Raw genomic sequence first — 16,952 nt, 5'->3', positions numbered from 1 at the left:
GTGAAATAAATGTCACCTTAAACTGGAAAATCTTTAACAATTTTTGGTAGAATAAAAGCAGTTCTCTTAAGAAAATCAATGAGTTTAGATTTGGGATAATAATTGTCAATTTGTCCCACAAAATCAGCAACACCCAATTGCCATTGAAGGTTCTGTTCAAAAGACATCTTAACTTGGTCTTTGATCCATAAGGACTAACTTCCTTAATTGTTGCAGCCAAAAGATTCATGTTATATACAGGGTTGTGCCAATATTAGCACAAGCCTTAACATAATTTGCTATATTAACACCATTGGTACAAATGGGACATAAGGCCCTCTGACATTCAGCATTAGCATTGTCAAAAGCAACTACTGGAAGTAACATGTCTCTGAGTCCCACTTGTGGGTTTGTTTTAGTTAACACATCATGGAGTTTTGTGAGAAAATCAACATAAGGCTCAGAGACTCCTTGTTTAACATTAACAAAGGAAGGTGTCACCTCCCCTGGGGTAGCTATTCTTTGCCAAGCATTTTTACAGCATAATTTAACTTGTTCCAAAATACAATCACTCATCCTACATTGCTGTTGTAAATCAGCAAACTGTCCCTGTCCATAAAGCTCATCTTGTGTAATATTAACAGGAGGGTTAGCGTTAGCATTCCGATTAGCTTGAATACAAGTCTGATCCTCCCACCAAGTCATAAATTGTAAATATTCAACTCTTGAAAGAACAGTCCAAGCTAACATCTCCAAATCTTTTGGCATCAAACACTCAGAGTCTGCAAAGGAGGATGGCAATCCCTGCATATAAGGAGAGTTAGTTCCATACTGGAAGCAAGCCATTTTTAACTCTTTAAGAGCTTTGACAGGGATTTGGTCATACTGAGCATAAAAAACATCCTTGGGGAAATTGTGGATTAGGCCCAAATGGAGTGAGTATGACTGGAAAAGCTTCTAATGACAGACTTATGAATTCTAAATCCCCTTTTTGTCTAACCTGCATTATCCCTCTCATAAGAGGTTTAAGAATAGGTTCCTTAGCTTGTTTTTCAGGTACAAGAATAGGTACTGAATCTGCAAACCAGTAGCAGAAGGGGCTTCTGTGGGTAGGACTGGATACAAGGAAAATGGTGGTGGAGCAGAGGGAGCAACAAGAGGAGGAGGCGGAGGCCAATTATCTTGGTCAGTTTTGAAAGGGTTAATACTATGTTGAACTTCCGTGTCAGAAAGTTGAGACTGTAATTCAAAATATCACTCCTTTAATTGTTTAGAAGACAAATGTTCTTCTTCATCAGAGGCCAAATGACCCTTGTCATCCAACAAAGGTCTTGGCATTTCACAAGAATTTAAAGGATTTTCATCTTCTCCTGAATCTGACTGTAAAGGTTTCAGGGCCATTTCAATTCAAGTACATAAGGACCAGACTTTTCTAACTGGTTTTCTTTGTGCCCCTCCCCTCCCCCAAACCCTTCCCTTCCTCCCCCCACCCCGTAACAGAGACATGGACAAGAGTGTGGTGGTTACGGGGTGGGGAGGACCAGACTTTTAAAGGAATGGTTATTCCACTCAAGTCTCTGGAGAGATTTCCTTACTAATCTCCACTGTAATAAGTTAATTTTTTCCTGTGGGAGTAAATCAATAACAATGCTTTCTAACTAAAAACCATAGTTTGTTTAAAGTTCCTCTTTTAACTTTGACTCTGGAATTAGGTAACAATATCTTAAGCAACTGTGAATAAGTTTCGTAGTCGCTTGATGGGGAATTTCCCATTGCTCCTCTATCCCAAAATAGGGACTTACTCATCCACATGAATCCCTCTGGTTCCTCGGACTGAAAATTGAAAGCAGTCTTGAAGACTTATTTCCTCTTCATGTCCCTGTTCAAGCACCACTTGTTGTTAATGTTCAGGGTCTCATAAAGCGGAGCCACAAAGGAATGAGGCAGCAACAACAATACTGCAAGTGGAGGACCTCAATCTCTCCAGGATGAGGTGCCTGGGAGAGATCAGTTATCCAATTTATTAAGCAGAAATATGTCTTCTTGTGTAAGAAACTAACAAGCAGAATACAGTGTACAGTTTTATTACTTAGTTTTGCAAAACTGATTAGATTTTCTCCTGCTCTTTCTGAGACTTAACACCATCTGCTGTCTGATTCCTGACCTGTGGAAAGCTCCGGTTGGGCTAAACACCCACATCCTTGGGCCTTACCTGGATGTAACAGCTTTTAGTCATGAGTGCTTGGCCTCCATCTTCACTTCCTCAGGATGGGAACAGAAAGTCACTCAGTGCTTTGCCTGTCCTCTAACAAGGCATTGGATTTGAGGATGCAGAGATCAATGATGATGTTTAGGAACCATTTCAGTGAGGAATGGACATCAGCTGGTGGGGGGTGAGTGAACAATCAAATGTAGAAGTAAAGGTACTGACCCCAGAGTTCTCTAGCATGGTGTCACCTGGGTGCTCATCAGAAAGGCAGAATCCCAGGCCCTTACTGAATTGACCTGTGTGCTAGCACTGTTCCCCAGCTGGTCACATACACAATAATGTTTGAGAAGCTGTAGAGTACTGGTTCAGGGTGATCAGTAGAGAAAGAATTGGCTGTAGTGTCTCGAGGTGAGAGCACAGTGTAGAGCAGTTTATAGAATTGGGCAGATGTGCACAGGTGTTTCATCAGAAAGAAAGGGACAGGAGGAAGGGAATATGTGCAGAAAGAAAGTAGATGCAACCAGGAGTCAGAAGAGAGAAGCTTCTCCCTCTGCAGGAAGGAAGGGCGGTGCAGGAAGTGGAGAGTGGAGAAACGGTGGTTGTCCTCTTATGTGATGCATGGCCTTGAGGACAGTGGCTGGCTCAGACTGTCTATTTTTGGACCATCCTGAGACATTGCTGCTCCTTAGTAATGCTTCATGGAAGGAAAACAGGTGAAGAGGGTGAACCACAGCAAAAGTGGAATTAACCATTGCTGTGGCTGTGATTTCTGGGGCACTGGAAAAGACTCTTATCCCAAGTTATTTCCTCAATCTTTAAAAAAAATTTTTTCTTGTTAAGTAGCTTTATTGCATCTTAAGTCATACTTTTATTTTTATTTTTTAAGTAATATTTTTAAATAACATCTTTCTCAGCCCTGACTGGATAGCTCAGTTGGTTAGAGCATCATCCTGATAAGCAAAGGTTGCAGGTTCGATTACCAGTCAGGGCACATACAGAAACAGATCAGTGTTTCTGTCTCTCTCTCTATCTCTCTCCCATCCTCTCTCTCTAGAATCAATAAATAAAAATTAAAAAAAACTCTCTCTCACATGTGGGTTTCTTAAAATGGAAGGTCATACTAAAATCAAGTTTTCCTGCAATTAATATAAATTTAGTATTCAAGCTATGTGCATGGGCCAATTGTTATTTGTAAACTTGTTTTACAGGTAAAACAAAAAAAGGATGAAAAGGGATACTAGCTAAAATAGAACTCTGAAGATTTTTTTAGTGGGAAAATTAAAAGTTTCTTTAGTATTTCCTTTTGCTAGACCCAGGTTTACTACATAATTAAAGTATATGTTCATTTAGGACATCATCAAAAAACATTCACAAAGCACCTCTACTGATGCAGTGGATGTAACAAGGATTTATGAGAGTTGACAGAACAATCTGCAGGCCAGATGCTGCTGCTTAATGTTTGATTTCCAAATGAAAACCACAAAAATCTTTTATTGTAAAAATGACTGGCATCTAAAGAGGGACAAATATTCAGTGACAGAAAAGGGTTTGACTTTGGGTGATGAGCTCATAACACAATCAACAGTTCAAATGCTATAGAGATGTTTACTTGAAACCTATGTACTCTTATTGATCAATATCACTCCATTAAATTTAATTTCTAAATTAAAAAGGAATTACTGGCATCTTTTGAAAAATTTGCTCAAGAAAGAAGCATATCTTACAAGAATTTATAGAGGAAACAAAATCTTTCTTCCTTTGACCTTCTTCCCTTCATGCCCTTAAAATAAGAAGCAGTCTTTTGAATTAGAGCTCTTTTTTCCTTCTTCTTCCTCTTTTCCAAGTTAGAGGAAGGGAAATAGAGACAAACTCCCGCATGTGCCCCAACCAGGATCCACCTGGCAACCTCCATCTGGGATCATGCTCATAACAGTACCTTTAGTGCCTGAAGCATAGGCTCTACAGAGCTATTCTCAGCACCTGCAACAGATGTGCTCATGGCTTCAGGAGAGGAAGAGAGAGAGAGAGAGAGAGAGAGAGAGAGAGAGAGAAGAGGGAAGGGTGGAGAAGCAAATGGTGACTTCTCCTGTGTGCCCTGACTGGGAATCTAACCTGGGACATGCACACGCCAGGCCGATGCTCTACCACTGAGCAACTGGCCAGGGATAGGGCATTTTTATAAAACACTTCTGTTATTATTTTTTGTTTATTTACTTTGGAGAGAGAGAAAGGGAGAGAGAGAGAGAAAGAAAGAAACATCAGTCTGTTTCTCCAGGTGCCCTGACCAGGAATCAAACAGGCAACCTCTTGTATCAGGATGACATTCCAACCAGCTGAGCTATTTTGGCTGGGGACTGAATTAGAGCTTTTAAAATAGGGTTTAAAACATGTTTCTTATACCTTTTCTTTGGCCCATATTTTGATGCAGGGAGGCAGGCAAAAGTGAGAGAGAGATCATGACTTTGGAGTGAGCAGAGAGAGAAGAACCTGCTAAAAATGAAGGTAAAGTACAAAAAAAAAAGAGTTTCTGTCTACCAAAGAGAGAGTTCTGTTTCACAAATTCTCGGTGTCACCCTAGACACTTTCCTCAATTCATGTGAATTTAGTATTGATATATGTGAGTGGCCAAGTAGTTATTTGCAAACTCGTTTTAAAAATAGTTCCATTTTGGCCCTGGCCGGTTGGCTCAGCGGTAGAGCGTCGGCCTGGCGTGCGGGGGACCCGGGTTCGGTTCCCGGCCAGGGCACATAGGAGAAGCGCCCATTTGCTTCTCCACCCCCCCCCCTCCTTCCTCTCTGTCTCTCTCTTCCCCTCCCACAGCCAAGGCTCCATTGGAGCAAAGATGGCCCGGGCGCTGGGGATGGCTCCTTGGCCTCTGCCCCAGGCGCTAGAGTGGCTCTGGTCGTGGCAGAGCGACCCCCCAGAGGGGCAGAGCATCGCCCCCTGGTGGGCAGAGCGTAGCCCCTGGTGGGCGTACCGGGTGGATCCCGGTCGGGCGCATGCGGGAGTCTGTCTGACTGTCTCTCCCCGTTTCCAGCTTCAGAAAAATAAAAAAAAAAAAAAAAAAAAAAAAAAAAAAAGAAAAAAAAATAGTTCCATTTTTCTTTTTTAAAAAAAAAATTTTTTTATTTATTCATTTTAAAGAGGAGAGAGAGAGAGAGAGAGAGAGAGAGAGAAAGGGGGGAGGAGCAGAAAGCATCAACTCCCATGTGTGCCTTGACCAGACAAGTGCAGGTTTTGAACCGGCGACCAAAGCACTCCAGGTCTATGCTTTATCCACTGCGCCACCACAGGTCAGGCAGTTCCATTTTTCTTAATCCTTGATTTTCATTATTACTAACATGAAAGTTAAACTTTCCAATACCCCACTTGAAGTTAAGATTGAAAATATGCTCCCTTCCCTTCCCTTCCCTTTTCTCTTTTTTCTTTCTTTCTTCCTTCCTCCCTCCCTCCCTCCCTCCCTCCCTCCCTCCCTCCCTCCCTCTCTCTCTCTCTCTCTCTCTCTCTTTCTTTCTTTCTTTCTTTCTTTCTTTCTTTCTTTCTTTCTTTCTTTCTTTCTTTCTTTCTTTCTTTCTTTCTTTCTTTCTTTCTTTCTTTCTTTTTAAAGTGATTGTGAAATAAAGCAGACAAAATGTACTCTGTGTACCCTAGGCAGAGTCTGAGGTTTTTTTCTTTCTGTGCAAATATAGTGAGTTGGCTGAAATATATCCCAAGTCTCTTTCACCATTTGTCAAACACTTAATGCCATGTCTGCTTCACAGTCATAATACTCCCAGCAATTTTCATTTTCAACAGAATGGCATTCATGTAATTACACAGTGGAGATTTTAACAGACGGTGAAGTTGAGAAATCTTAACTCATTCTCATCTACTTGGCTGCAGTTTAAAATCTTCTTAAAACTTAGGCAGATAGTTGCAGAAATAAAAATCCACCTAAGCATGAAAAGTGTAGCTGACCATTGCTATGGCAATGTGCCTTTGCCTCTCCAGGCTGTAGTGGGAATGACTCTGTCATACTGAAGTCTCTGCCTGTGCTATCTCCCAGCACCGATCTCTTCCTAAAAGTAGTTCCCATGAGCAGTATGGGCATTTCACCCAAGTGGAAAATTCCTGTCCTTGATTTGTGCCAACAGGTAGGTGGGGTTCCAAAGGCCTGTGGCTGCTCGTTGCGTTCAAATTCTGCTAAGACAAAAAATCATGTCTTGCACACATCAAAATTTATCTATTTATTTGTTTTTGTTCTGCTCCAAGAAAACACTAGTTGAAAGTTATAATGTGTAGACTAAAATAGCAAGCAGGATTTTAACAAAGTTCTGGTAATGTCAGTCTCTGTGCAGGAGAACAGCCCAATGATATCAATCCTTTAGCTTCAAGCAACTAAGTAAATACCACTCATCTCTGGAGTCCAGAGTCCAGGCCTTCCTTGCCTTACTAGTGGAGTGACTTCACTGTGCTCTGGTGAGCAGACCAGCTCATTGCAATAGCCACTAAGCCTCTGAGTTACCTCTTGGAGGGAGGGTGGTATATTTGAGGTCTCTCTTAAAGCCTCTAGCCAATGTTTGCAAAATTAAGTGCCTACAGGGGACAGATAGGTGATGTAATTGAACAAGGCAGGCGGGTGGGAGCTCTTGCCCAATATAAAGGCCCTGGCTTGGTTTAAGTGGCCAGCCCTCCTCGGCAACATGTAGTTGTTGTCCTACAGGACTCTGGCTCCATGTTGCCAGACCTTTGGATTTGTCTACATAAGCTAACTGTATATATAAAATCTATTCATTACAAATATTGGCAACAAATTTATAAAATATTTTAAATCCTTTGTCAAGTATTCAAAAACATTGAACACCCTTCAATTCTTTGCTCAAATGTCATCTTCTCAGTAAGAATATATCCCTAACCACCCTATTTGAAATGGCACCCTCTTTCCTACCCTGGCACTTCCTTATGCCTTTTCTCTGATTTCACTTTCTCAATAGCACTTATTGCTACCCAATGCTGAAGTCAGAAACTTTTATTCGATTGCTCCTCTTCTGCACATCCAGCATCAAGAACAGTGTCTGACTCATGTAAGGTACTTGGGAATATTAGCAAATAAATGACAGTATGATACCCAGAGACAGAACTAAGGTAAGGTAAGGGAGGCTCCTAGGGTGCAAAGTTAAAAAGGCACTGAACTTGCATGCCCACAGGAGTGAGCACCTCCTTAAATTTTGTATCCTTACCCTAGTCACTGCCATGCTGGTGCAGTTGTAGTAATGGTCTCTGATGTAATTCCATGGGTGAGGCAAGAGAGAGTAGAAAGGGGTAGCCATTTAAAAATTAACATGCTACTGTTATTTATAACTCCAATGGATCTCTAACAGGCTCATCAACAGCTCAAATGATATTGACAAAGAATGGTGCAGTGATCTTGAGTTAGAAAGCCAATATTCTGGGGAATGGGAATCTGAGTTTATGCTCTCCTCTGCATTTTCACATAGGAAAACCTAAAACATGATGAACTCATATGAAAATGTTCCACAAGCAAGAAGAGACAGAATTAATTTTAAATCTAGGCACATGATGACCAGAGTTGAGAGTGTCATTTACTGAAAGCCACCAAAGTGTGAAAAAAAAATAATTGAAAAGGGAGTTTGTGTCGGTAGAGGTGGTATTATAACCCATTCTCAAATTTAAGTCAAAACAAAACTTTGAATGAAAAGTAATAAATAGAATTTTCAGGTACTATAACAAGGGCCAGCCAACATTTTCATATATAGCTTTACTGGCTTGAAAGGAATGTTATTTTGCGCTCATAGCCACCAAAGGGACAATGAGCCATAATATGTAGGCTTGATATAATGGCAAATGTTAAAGATTGTAAGTAGAAAATCTGTCTAAGGCTCTGAGACATGATAGCTATCAATACCAAAGAGGGTAATGAGGTAGGTTACAATGCAAATTGTTAAAAGAACTGCTGGAGAACTGGTTTCTCAAGTGGAGTTGCAGTGGGAGGGGCCCATCAAGGGAACTTGTAAAGAATCCACAGTAGTGCTTTCCGGGAAAATCAGCTTTAAGTATCTGCCATGCCAGATAGTGCAAAGCCCCTTAGAATGACACTAGTCAAGGAATGACTTCTGTAGTCAAGGAATAACTTCCATACTCCATTTCCGACTCCCTTCCAACCTCAGGGGCCTAAGAGGTTGAGAGGGGGAAAAATGGCACCACCACTCTTCCTTGAAGCGTCCTAGCTAGGAGAGGGAAAAGATTTAACACTGAGTCAGAGAAGGAGTTCTGCATATCATGTGGGACTGAGCATTCTCATATTGAATGAAGACTGAAAGTGACCTAGGATGATCTATCTCCTCAGAGTGAGCAGAAAAGTCATGGAATGTGCTGGATTTCATTCAGAAGAAGAGGAAACGAAATCATTATTATTATTTTTTTTTTGTATTTTTCTGAAGCTGGAAACGGGGAGAGATAGTCAGACAGACTCCTGCATGCGCCTGACCGGGATCCACCCAGCATGCCCACCAGAGGCGACGCTGTGCCCACCAGGGGGCGATGCTCTGCCCCTCCAGGCCTCGCTCTGTCGCGACCAGAGCCACTCTAGCGCCTGGGGCAGAGGCCAAGGAGCCATCCCCAGCGCCCGGGCCATCCTTGCTCCAATGGAACCTCCGCTGCGGGAGGGGAAGAGAGAGACAGAGAGGAAGGAGAGGGGGAGGGGTGGAGAAGCAGATGGGCGCTTCTCCTGTGTGCCCTGGCCAGGAATCGAACCCGGGTTCCCCCGCACACCAGGCTGACGCTCTACCGCTGAGCCAACTGGCCAGGGCCGAAACTAAATCATTTTTTTAAATTTATTTTTTAAATTTATTTTTTACTTAGCAGTTGATTGATAATATTATGTTAGTCTCAGGTGTACAGTACAGTGATTAGATATTTATATAACTTATAAAGAGATCACTCTGATAAATCTAGTACCCATCTGCCACCACATATAGTTATTACAGTATTATTGACTATATTCCCTATGCTGTCCTTTACATCCCCATGACTGTTTTTATAGCTGAAAATCTTTACTTTTTCATTGCTTTCACTTTTTTTTACCCATCCTTCCACAATCCTCACATCAGGCAACACTATCAATATGAATACTGTATTGGTGGGCTTGGAATCTGAACAAATTTTGAACAGACAGGGAGACAAAGCTCAAGTTTTCTATCAATCACATCTCGTAAATATGCTTATTCGGTGTACTAATTACGGAGAGTTAAGACAGACCTTGCATTAATCCTATGACCAGTCTCTGCAATTATTATTAAAGTATCTAGAAAATGTGTTCTTATGAAGAATAACATAAGAATAGGTTAATAATAGTGAAAAGACAAAATGATCAGGTTGCTGTTAGGTGCATTAGCATGGTTATGTAATAACTGGGAATTAAAGAAGTTTCTTAGTTCAGACTGTTTCTTAGTTCAAACATTTATTTCTCACAGTTATGGAGGCTGGGAAGTCCCAGACTAAGGCAGTCCCCATGTGATACCTGGTGAGGGCATTCTTTCTGGTTTGCAAATGGCTGTTTGTTAATTGTATCCTCACATGGCAGAAAGAACAGAGAATAAGCAAGCTCTGGTCTGCCTCTTCATAAAAGGGCAGTAATCCCATCATTAAGTTCCACCCTCACGATCTAATTACCTACTAAAGGCCTCATCTCTGAATACCATTACATTGGGGATTAGGGTTTCAACATATAGGGCAGTGGTCTCCAACCCCCAGGCTGCGGACCGGTACTGGTCCGTGGGCCATTTGGTACTGGTCTGCAGAGGAAGAATAAATAACATGAAATGTTGTCAGGATAACAAATTTTAATACAGCCTGAATAATGAGGACATGCTCGTTCCTCCTTTAACTTAGCCCAATAAATATCGTAAGTTCGGACAATTATATTTAAAAATACCACAGTTTTTACACAGGTCGCATAATTTTATTTTGTGCATTTATCTGTCCCACCCTAAAGGCCGGTCCGTGAAAATATTTTCTGACATTAAACCGGTCCGTGGCCCAAAAAAGATTGGAGACCACTGATATAGGGTATGGGGGTGGGGAGGACACAAACATTCAGTCTATAGTAAGAATTGAAGGCGCTCAGAGTAAAGGTTTTAAAAGGAGGAATGAAGCCAACTAGTACTGGAGAGCTGGATGGAGGGGGTATATTCCCTTTCTGAGAAATTACCCCTCTCCAGTTACAAAAGATAAGATTCTCACTTGAAAAATAGAATCCATCACTCTTAGTTCATACATTTTAATCCATATGTTGTAAAAGGAAGTACTGAAACACAACAAGTTCTAATAAGTGAATAACTTGTAATACATTGCTGAATAAGGGAAGGAGGTAAAAGAAAAATAATCTTTTTATTTTATTTATTTATTTTTTAGGTAGAGAGAGAGGCAGACAGACAGATAGGAAAGGAAAGAGATGAGAAGCATCAACTCATAGTTGTGGCACCTTAGTTGTTCATTGGTTGCGTTCTCATATGTACCTTGACTGGGGGCCTCCAGCTGAGCCAGTGACCCCTTGCTTAAGCCAGCAACTTTGTACTTAGCTACCATGGGCTTCAAGCCAGTGACCTTTGGGCTCAAGTCACCGACCATGGGGTCAGGTCTATGATCCCATGCACAAGCCAGCAACCCCATGTTCAAGTCCAATGAGCCCACATTCAAACCGGCGATCTCGATTTTGAACCTGGGTCCGCAGTGTGCTAGGCTGACACTCTATCTACCTGCTGCACCACCTGTGGGCAGGAAGAAGGAATGCAATCTTGAAAGAGAGGCAGATCTGCCACTTGTGCCTTTGTACATCTCAATTTCTTCATTTGTAAAAATAAATTTGCATATTAATACCACTTTTAGGATTGTTGGGTAGATTAAATGAGAAAATATATATAAATAAAGTGTCTTATAAAATTTTGGGCCACAGCCAACATTCAATAAATGAGAGCCATTATTGTTTTGTTTTTTTTTCTTAATATTTTAATAAATAAATTTTTATTAATTTTAATGAGGTGACATCAGTAAATCAGGGTACATATATTCAAAGAAAACATGTCCAGGTTATCTTGTCATTCAATTGTGTTGCATACCCATCACCCAAAGTCAGATTGTCCTCTGTCACCTTCTATCTAGTTTTCTTTGTGCCCCTCCCCCCCCTCCCCCTCTCCCTCCTCCCCCCCCCCCCATTATCACCACACTCTTGTCCATGTCTCTTGGTCTCATTTTTATGTCCCACCAATGTATGGAATCATGCAGTTCTTGGGAGAGCCATTATTGTTAAAGTAAATGCTGGAAAGCTCATCATCAGTGGTGGGATTCAGCTAGTTCGCACCAGTTTCGCAGAACCAATACCTAATTTTTTTTGTTAAGTTCAGCGAACCGGTTGTTAACAAAATGGCACTTGTAGTCAGAGTTCTCTCTCAGGTGGGTGCCTGGGCAGCCACCCAGTGTGGAAATCACACAGCTGATGATGCTTAGATAAAAGTGAAGAAAATTGCAAGTGAGGACACCAATCAAGAAGCAATATGAAAATATCTTAAATAACAGTTTTATTATTTTTTGTCAGGTATTATTTAATATTTTTTCATTAATATTTTAAAACTCATAATATGATCTAGTTTTGTGTACCTCTTTTATTGTTATTATTGTATTTAAGTATTAAATGCATGAAATAACAAACTACCTTTCAGTATATCTGTTTTTCTTACTTAAAACAGTCATTAGGGCAGAGAAGTGGTTGTTAAATTATTTGAATCCCACCACTGGGCATCATCTACATTAGAAAAAAAATTAATTGTATCATAATATTTCTTATTTCTGTTGTCATTTTATGCAATGACAGGCTTATAAACATTTTGCAGAAAATTTATGTTGGACCAAATATATATATATTTATTTTGTGTAGTTTGCTTACCTAACATGAATAACACAGGAAGCACATGACAGAAGACTTGTATGATAATCAAAGAAAGACCTCCACATATACCCTCCTAGAAAATTACCTCTTTTTAATTTTATTTCACACCCCCAAAATGTTTGGAGAGTTCAATAATAACTTCAAAATTCCTTAAGAAGATTAAAAGAGCTGTTTTACAGTGAATAATTTTTTTCCCTAGCTTCTCTGTCTTTAAAAGGGAAAGGCTAATTTATTTTAGAGTGCTGGAGATCCACCTTAATGCAGCTAAAGTAACAACTAATGCAAACAGCTTTGTGACTTTTTCTACTTGTATGCCATCTTGGTAAAAATATAGGTAGGACCTGAGAAACCAAATTGGGCTGACTGCTCTAAGTCCCAGAGGGTAATGGGTGACTTTTTTTTTTTTTTAATAAATGTCTGTAGTTGTTAAAAATCTCAACAACATATAGGTTAAGTTGTGGCTAATATAAAATAGGTATCAGCATGCATGTGCCAATATGTTTAGGAGAATCAGATGCTATCAACAGATAAGAATGAATGACCAGATTCTGTCTCTTTCTTAAACAGGAAACAGTTGTGGTCTTGATTGTGGTTACATAAATTATTACATAGGTAAATATTTGAAGATTGCCATTAGACTGTTCATGCATGTATCACACTTGTACTTAAGTCCATGATTTTCAATATGCCATCCCTTTGTCTATCTGGACGGCTCTGGTGACTGTTCTCCCCCGCCCCCCAGTGAAATGCTGCTGCACTTGTGAGCTCAGAGTGGGAATCCTGGAAGGATGGAGGAGCAGGATGGACAATTTGGGAGTTTTACTTTCTACCTAAATTGCATGTTACTTGAAGTGGTAGTTCATATGTATATGTGTACATTTGTTAAAACTTACTGAACTTTACACTTATACAGGGTGTGTGTAATTATAACTATACCTTTAATTTAATTACACCACAATAAAATGATTAAAAGTAATTTGATCCAATCAGATTATTAAAAACTAATAATTAACGTGTAAAAATACCCCAAACAAAGAAAAATAAAACCTTCAGTGACTTCCCTTTGCCTACAGGATTAAATTCACACTGTTGAAGAAGATATTCAAAGCTTTCTGCTATGTGGTGCCTACCTACCTTTGGCAAAGATTTATAACCTATTTTGTATCATGGACCATTTTGATCTGGTGAAAACTACTGATTCCTTCTCAGAGGAATGTGTTTAACTGCAGATAATAAAACACATAAGAGTACAAAAAAAACAAATTATATTGAAATTATGTTAAAATTTGTGTTACTGTAGTATATATATACTTCTTTTTCTTTTTAAAGGTTTTATTTATTGATTTTATGGGATGGGGCAAGGGGACAGGGGGAAGCAAGAAGTATCAACCCATAGTTGCTTCACTTTAGTTGTTCATTGATTACTTGTTGTATATGCCTTGACCAGGCAAGCCCAGGGCTTGGAATCAGCAACCTCAGCATTCCAGGTCAACATTTTATCCACTGCATCACCACTGGCTAGGCTATATATGTATTTCTTTATTAACTCATTACATAACAAAAGCTAGCATAAGTCTTCTAACTATAATACTTTCAAAGTATCGATGGGTAGAAACAGTAGTTTAAGATATCTGCAACAACCATAATGTGGAATAAAATGATCTGTCAGTTGAATTGGTGACAGTCACATAAGCTGCTAATACTATTGCAATTTTTTGCTCACATTTGAAATGGAAGGAAATGCTAAATTTCAGTTAGAGTTTAGTGAAAATAAAGGTGCAACTGTCCCCCAACCTCCAACTTCAAATTCAACTTTCCTCCACATACACACTCCTTGCCTCCTTTAATTCCTGGCTGAGAACTCCTGCCTATTCCCTAGTTCTCAACAAGCCCCAAGATAGTACAGGGGTCACCCATCCTAAACCCAGCAAAGACAGCAGGTATTGTAAATATATATATGGATGGGCGGGTAAATCAAACAGTGATGAATGATCACAGATACAAAACCCATGTCTTTCCTCAGGGCATTCAAATACAACCTTTGTTTTTTACAAAAAAAAAAATTAATAATCTACAGCTAAATAAAGATTAGCCCAGAGTTGGCCAGTGTGCAACCACTGTTTAATCAACCAGAGTGAACTGCCAGTTCCCCTCCTGTCCTCCTCCACCACATCTCTAGAGAGTTTCACTTACGCAGAAAATCTGTCCTCACCAATATCCATTAATCAAAACGCAGCTTATTCAGAGGTTGGCACTTCCTGCTTTGTGTCGCTGGAAGTCTTCTGGCTCCTCTGTGCTTCCAGAAAAGTTGGTTCAAATCTTTCTGGGGGTATTTTGTTGTTTTTTTTTAAACACAGGTCACATTTTGCCTTGTCTTATGTTTGTTAATGTACATTTCACCTTCTCTGGTCCATCATGAGCTCTTTCAGAGCAAGATGCTGCCACATTTCTCTTTGCATCTCCAAAAATACCTGCTCTCCAGTGTACACAGGGCGAAGGGGACACGGTGCAGTCAGACTGACCATGTTGGGCCAGACTCTGCCTCCTGCCTCCCTCTATCTCATGTCTTTGTCTCTTTAACTATGGGTTCCGATTCTTCAACCACTAGAAATAAATTAATGTAATTTTTCTTTCATACCAAAACTTACAATGTAGCCACAAACTTCACAGCCAGAAAAGTAGTGATGTCACTTAAAGTCTTCTTCCAAGAATGAACATCCATTCAATCATTCATTCATTCCTGCAATCTTTCATCCTCCTTAAAAACCAGGTGAGAGCTTACTGTATGAAATACACCAGGTTGGGACTGGCAGGAGGGACACACTGTGACACATGTTTGTGAACTGTCTCTTAGTAGCCTGGAGACCAGGAGATTAATGCCTCTTTTGAAGGGCACTCAATCCTCCTCATATGCAGGGAGTTGCCCAAGTAGCGTTCTATTAATACCATCTGTCAGCAGTGTCCAAGGATCCACTGAATACACATAGCTCTGGACTCCATAAAGTTACATTTAAAGACATGAAAAAAATGACAAAATCTTAGTTTGTATCCTAGTTTTCAAAATTCTTTGCAGTGTGACCTTGAGTAAGTTACTAAAGATCTCTGAACCTCAGTTTGTTATCTGTAAAATGTGGATGCTAATTACATCTACCCTCTTCATGTTTAATTAAATTAATACCTGTACAGCACTTAGAACAGTGCCTGGTGCATGATAAGTGCTCCATGAATGTCACAAGTATCAGCTATTGATATAACAAAATGACTCCCAAATCCAGTACCTAGTTCTTATTAGGCACTTGTTATGGGCTAGGCACAGGGTTAGGCATCAGAGACATAAAGCTGAACAAAACACAGCTTTTTCCTCAAGAAGCTCATAACAATGTAATGCTTTAACTTGATATAGACTGAAGATTCCTTGGTAAGACTTTTTCTAAGAATCTATTTTTTCGGGCCCTGGCCGGTTGGCTCAGCGGTAGAGCGTCGGCCTAGCGTGCGGAAGACCCGGGTTCGATTCCCGGCCAGGGCACATAGGAGAAGCGCCCATTTGCTTCTCCACCCCTCCGCCGCGCTTTCCTCTCTGTCTCTCTCTTCCCCTCCCGCAGCCAAGGCTCCATTGGAGCAAAGATGGCCCGGGCGCTGAGCATGGCTCTGTAGCCTCTGCCTCAGGCGCTAGAGTGGCTCTGGTTGCAATATGGCGACGCCCAGGATGGGCAGAGCATCGCCCCCTGGGGGGGCAGAGCACCGCCCCTGGTGGGCGTGCCGGGTGGATCCCGGTCGGGCGCATGCGGGAGTCTGTCTGACTGTCTCTCCCTGTTTCCAGCTTCAGAAAAATGAAAAAAAAAAAAAAAAAAAGAATCTATTTTTTCATCAGACTGAATAAATAATCTGCCTCAAACATATTATATGCTTTATTTTTTAAACATATGTAGTTGCTTGGGATTAAAATACAATGGTACCTTGAGATACAAATTTCATTCATTCTGTAACCGAGCTCGTAAGTCAGTCAACTCCTATATCAAACTGCCGATACTGGACCCGTGCACCAACGCGCCAACTAGCGGCAGCTTCCCTAATCATGACTCGTATCTCGGAATTTCGATAGGATCTCAAACAAAAATATGGACCGAGTTGCAGCTCGTATCTTAAAAAAATTGTATGTTGGTCTGTTCGTATCTCAAGGTACCACTGTATGCCAAAATCATTTGTAATGACTCTCTATTTCCTATTTTTTGTGATTACATATCATCTCAACCAATATTATAGAAATAAATGTAATCACATGATGGTCCCCAACATTTTTTTGGAGGATATTCAAAATAGCCTCTGTTCAGGAGCAAACTGTACTGCTGTTTTTCTGATCTCATCGAAGAGGGAAAAGGTCTCTAAGTTTCGCAAGATCAGAGGAGGCCAGTTTGTGGTTGCTATTGCTGAACTTCTGTGACCTTGTGGGTGTAGCCGCTGAGGGAGCTCCCACCCAATGGGCAAGGTCGCTGAGAAGCATTCGATTCCCTTGTCTCTGCTGCTGTTTGGGCTCTACAGAAATTATTAACTTATTCATCCTCATGTGGTCAGTGGCTAAGAAGCAGGGATAGGTTCTGAGAACTCCTCTTTTTGCATGTATGTAATAGATGTCAGGATGTGTGTGGGGAGGAGAGCATGAGTGCGTTGGATTTGGTTTCTGTCATAGTTTTAATTTTCTGTCTTGGCAGTCCTCCTAGATAAAGTCTTTAAAAGACTGCAATGACTTTTCTGGCAAAATGACTGGGGACTATTGCCAACACTAAGAAACTCATACTAAGTAGAGAACCTCCTACCTTTAAA

The 16,952-nt window shown here is 40.6% G+C and overlaps 1 non-coding gene across 1 annotated transcript; it reads left to right on the top strand.

The window, feature by feature from the left end:
• The first annotated feature begins 15,581 nt into the window (after positions 1-15,581).
• TRNAA-AGC (transfer RNA alanine (anticodon AGC)) lies at positions 15,582-15,657 on the top strand. Its single transcript has one exon. It is a non-coding gene; the product is annotated as a tRNA-Ala (tRNA).
• The last annotated feature ends 1,295 nt before the right edge of the window (positions 15,658-16,952 follow it).

This window comes from Saccopteryx leptura, chromosome 4 (assembly GCF_036850995.1).
Source record: "Saccopteryx leptura isolate mSacLep1 chromosome 4, mSacLep1_pri_phased_curated, whole genome shotgun sequence".
Taxonomy (NCBI): Eukaryota; Metazoa; Chordata; class Mammalia; order Chiroptera; family Emballonuridae; genus Saccopteryx; species Saccopteryx leptura.
Note: the sequence above shows the minus strand (reverse complement) of the source record. Positions and strands in the feature narration are given on the sequence as shown.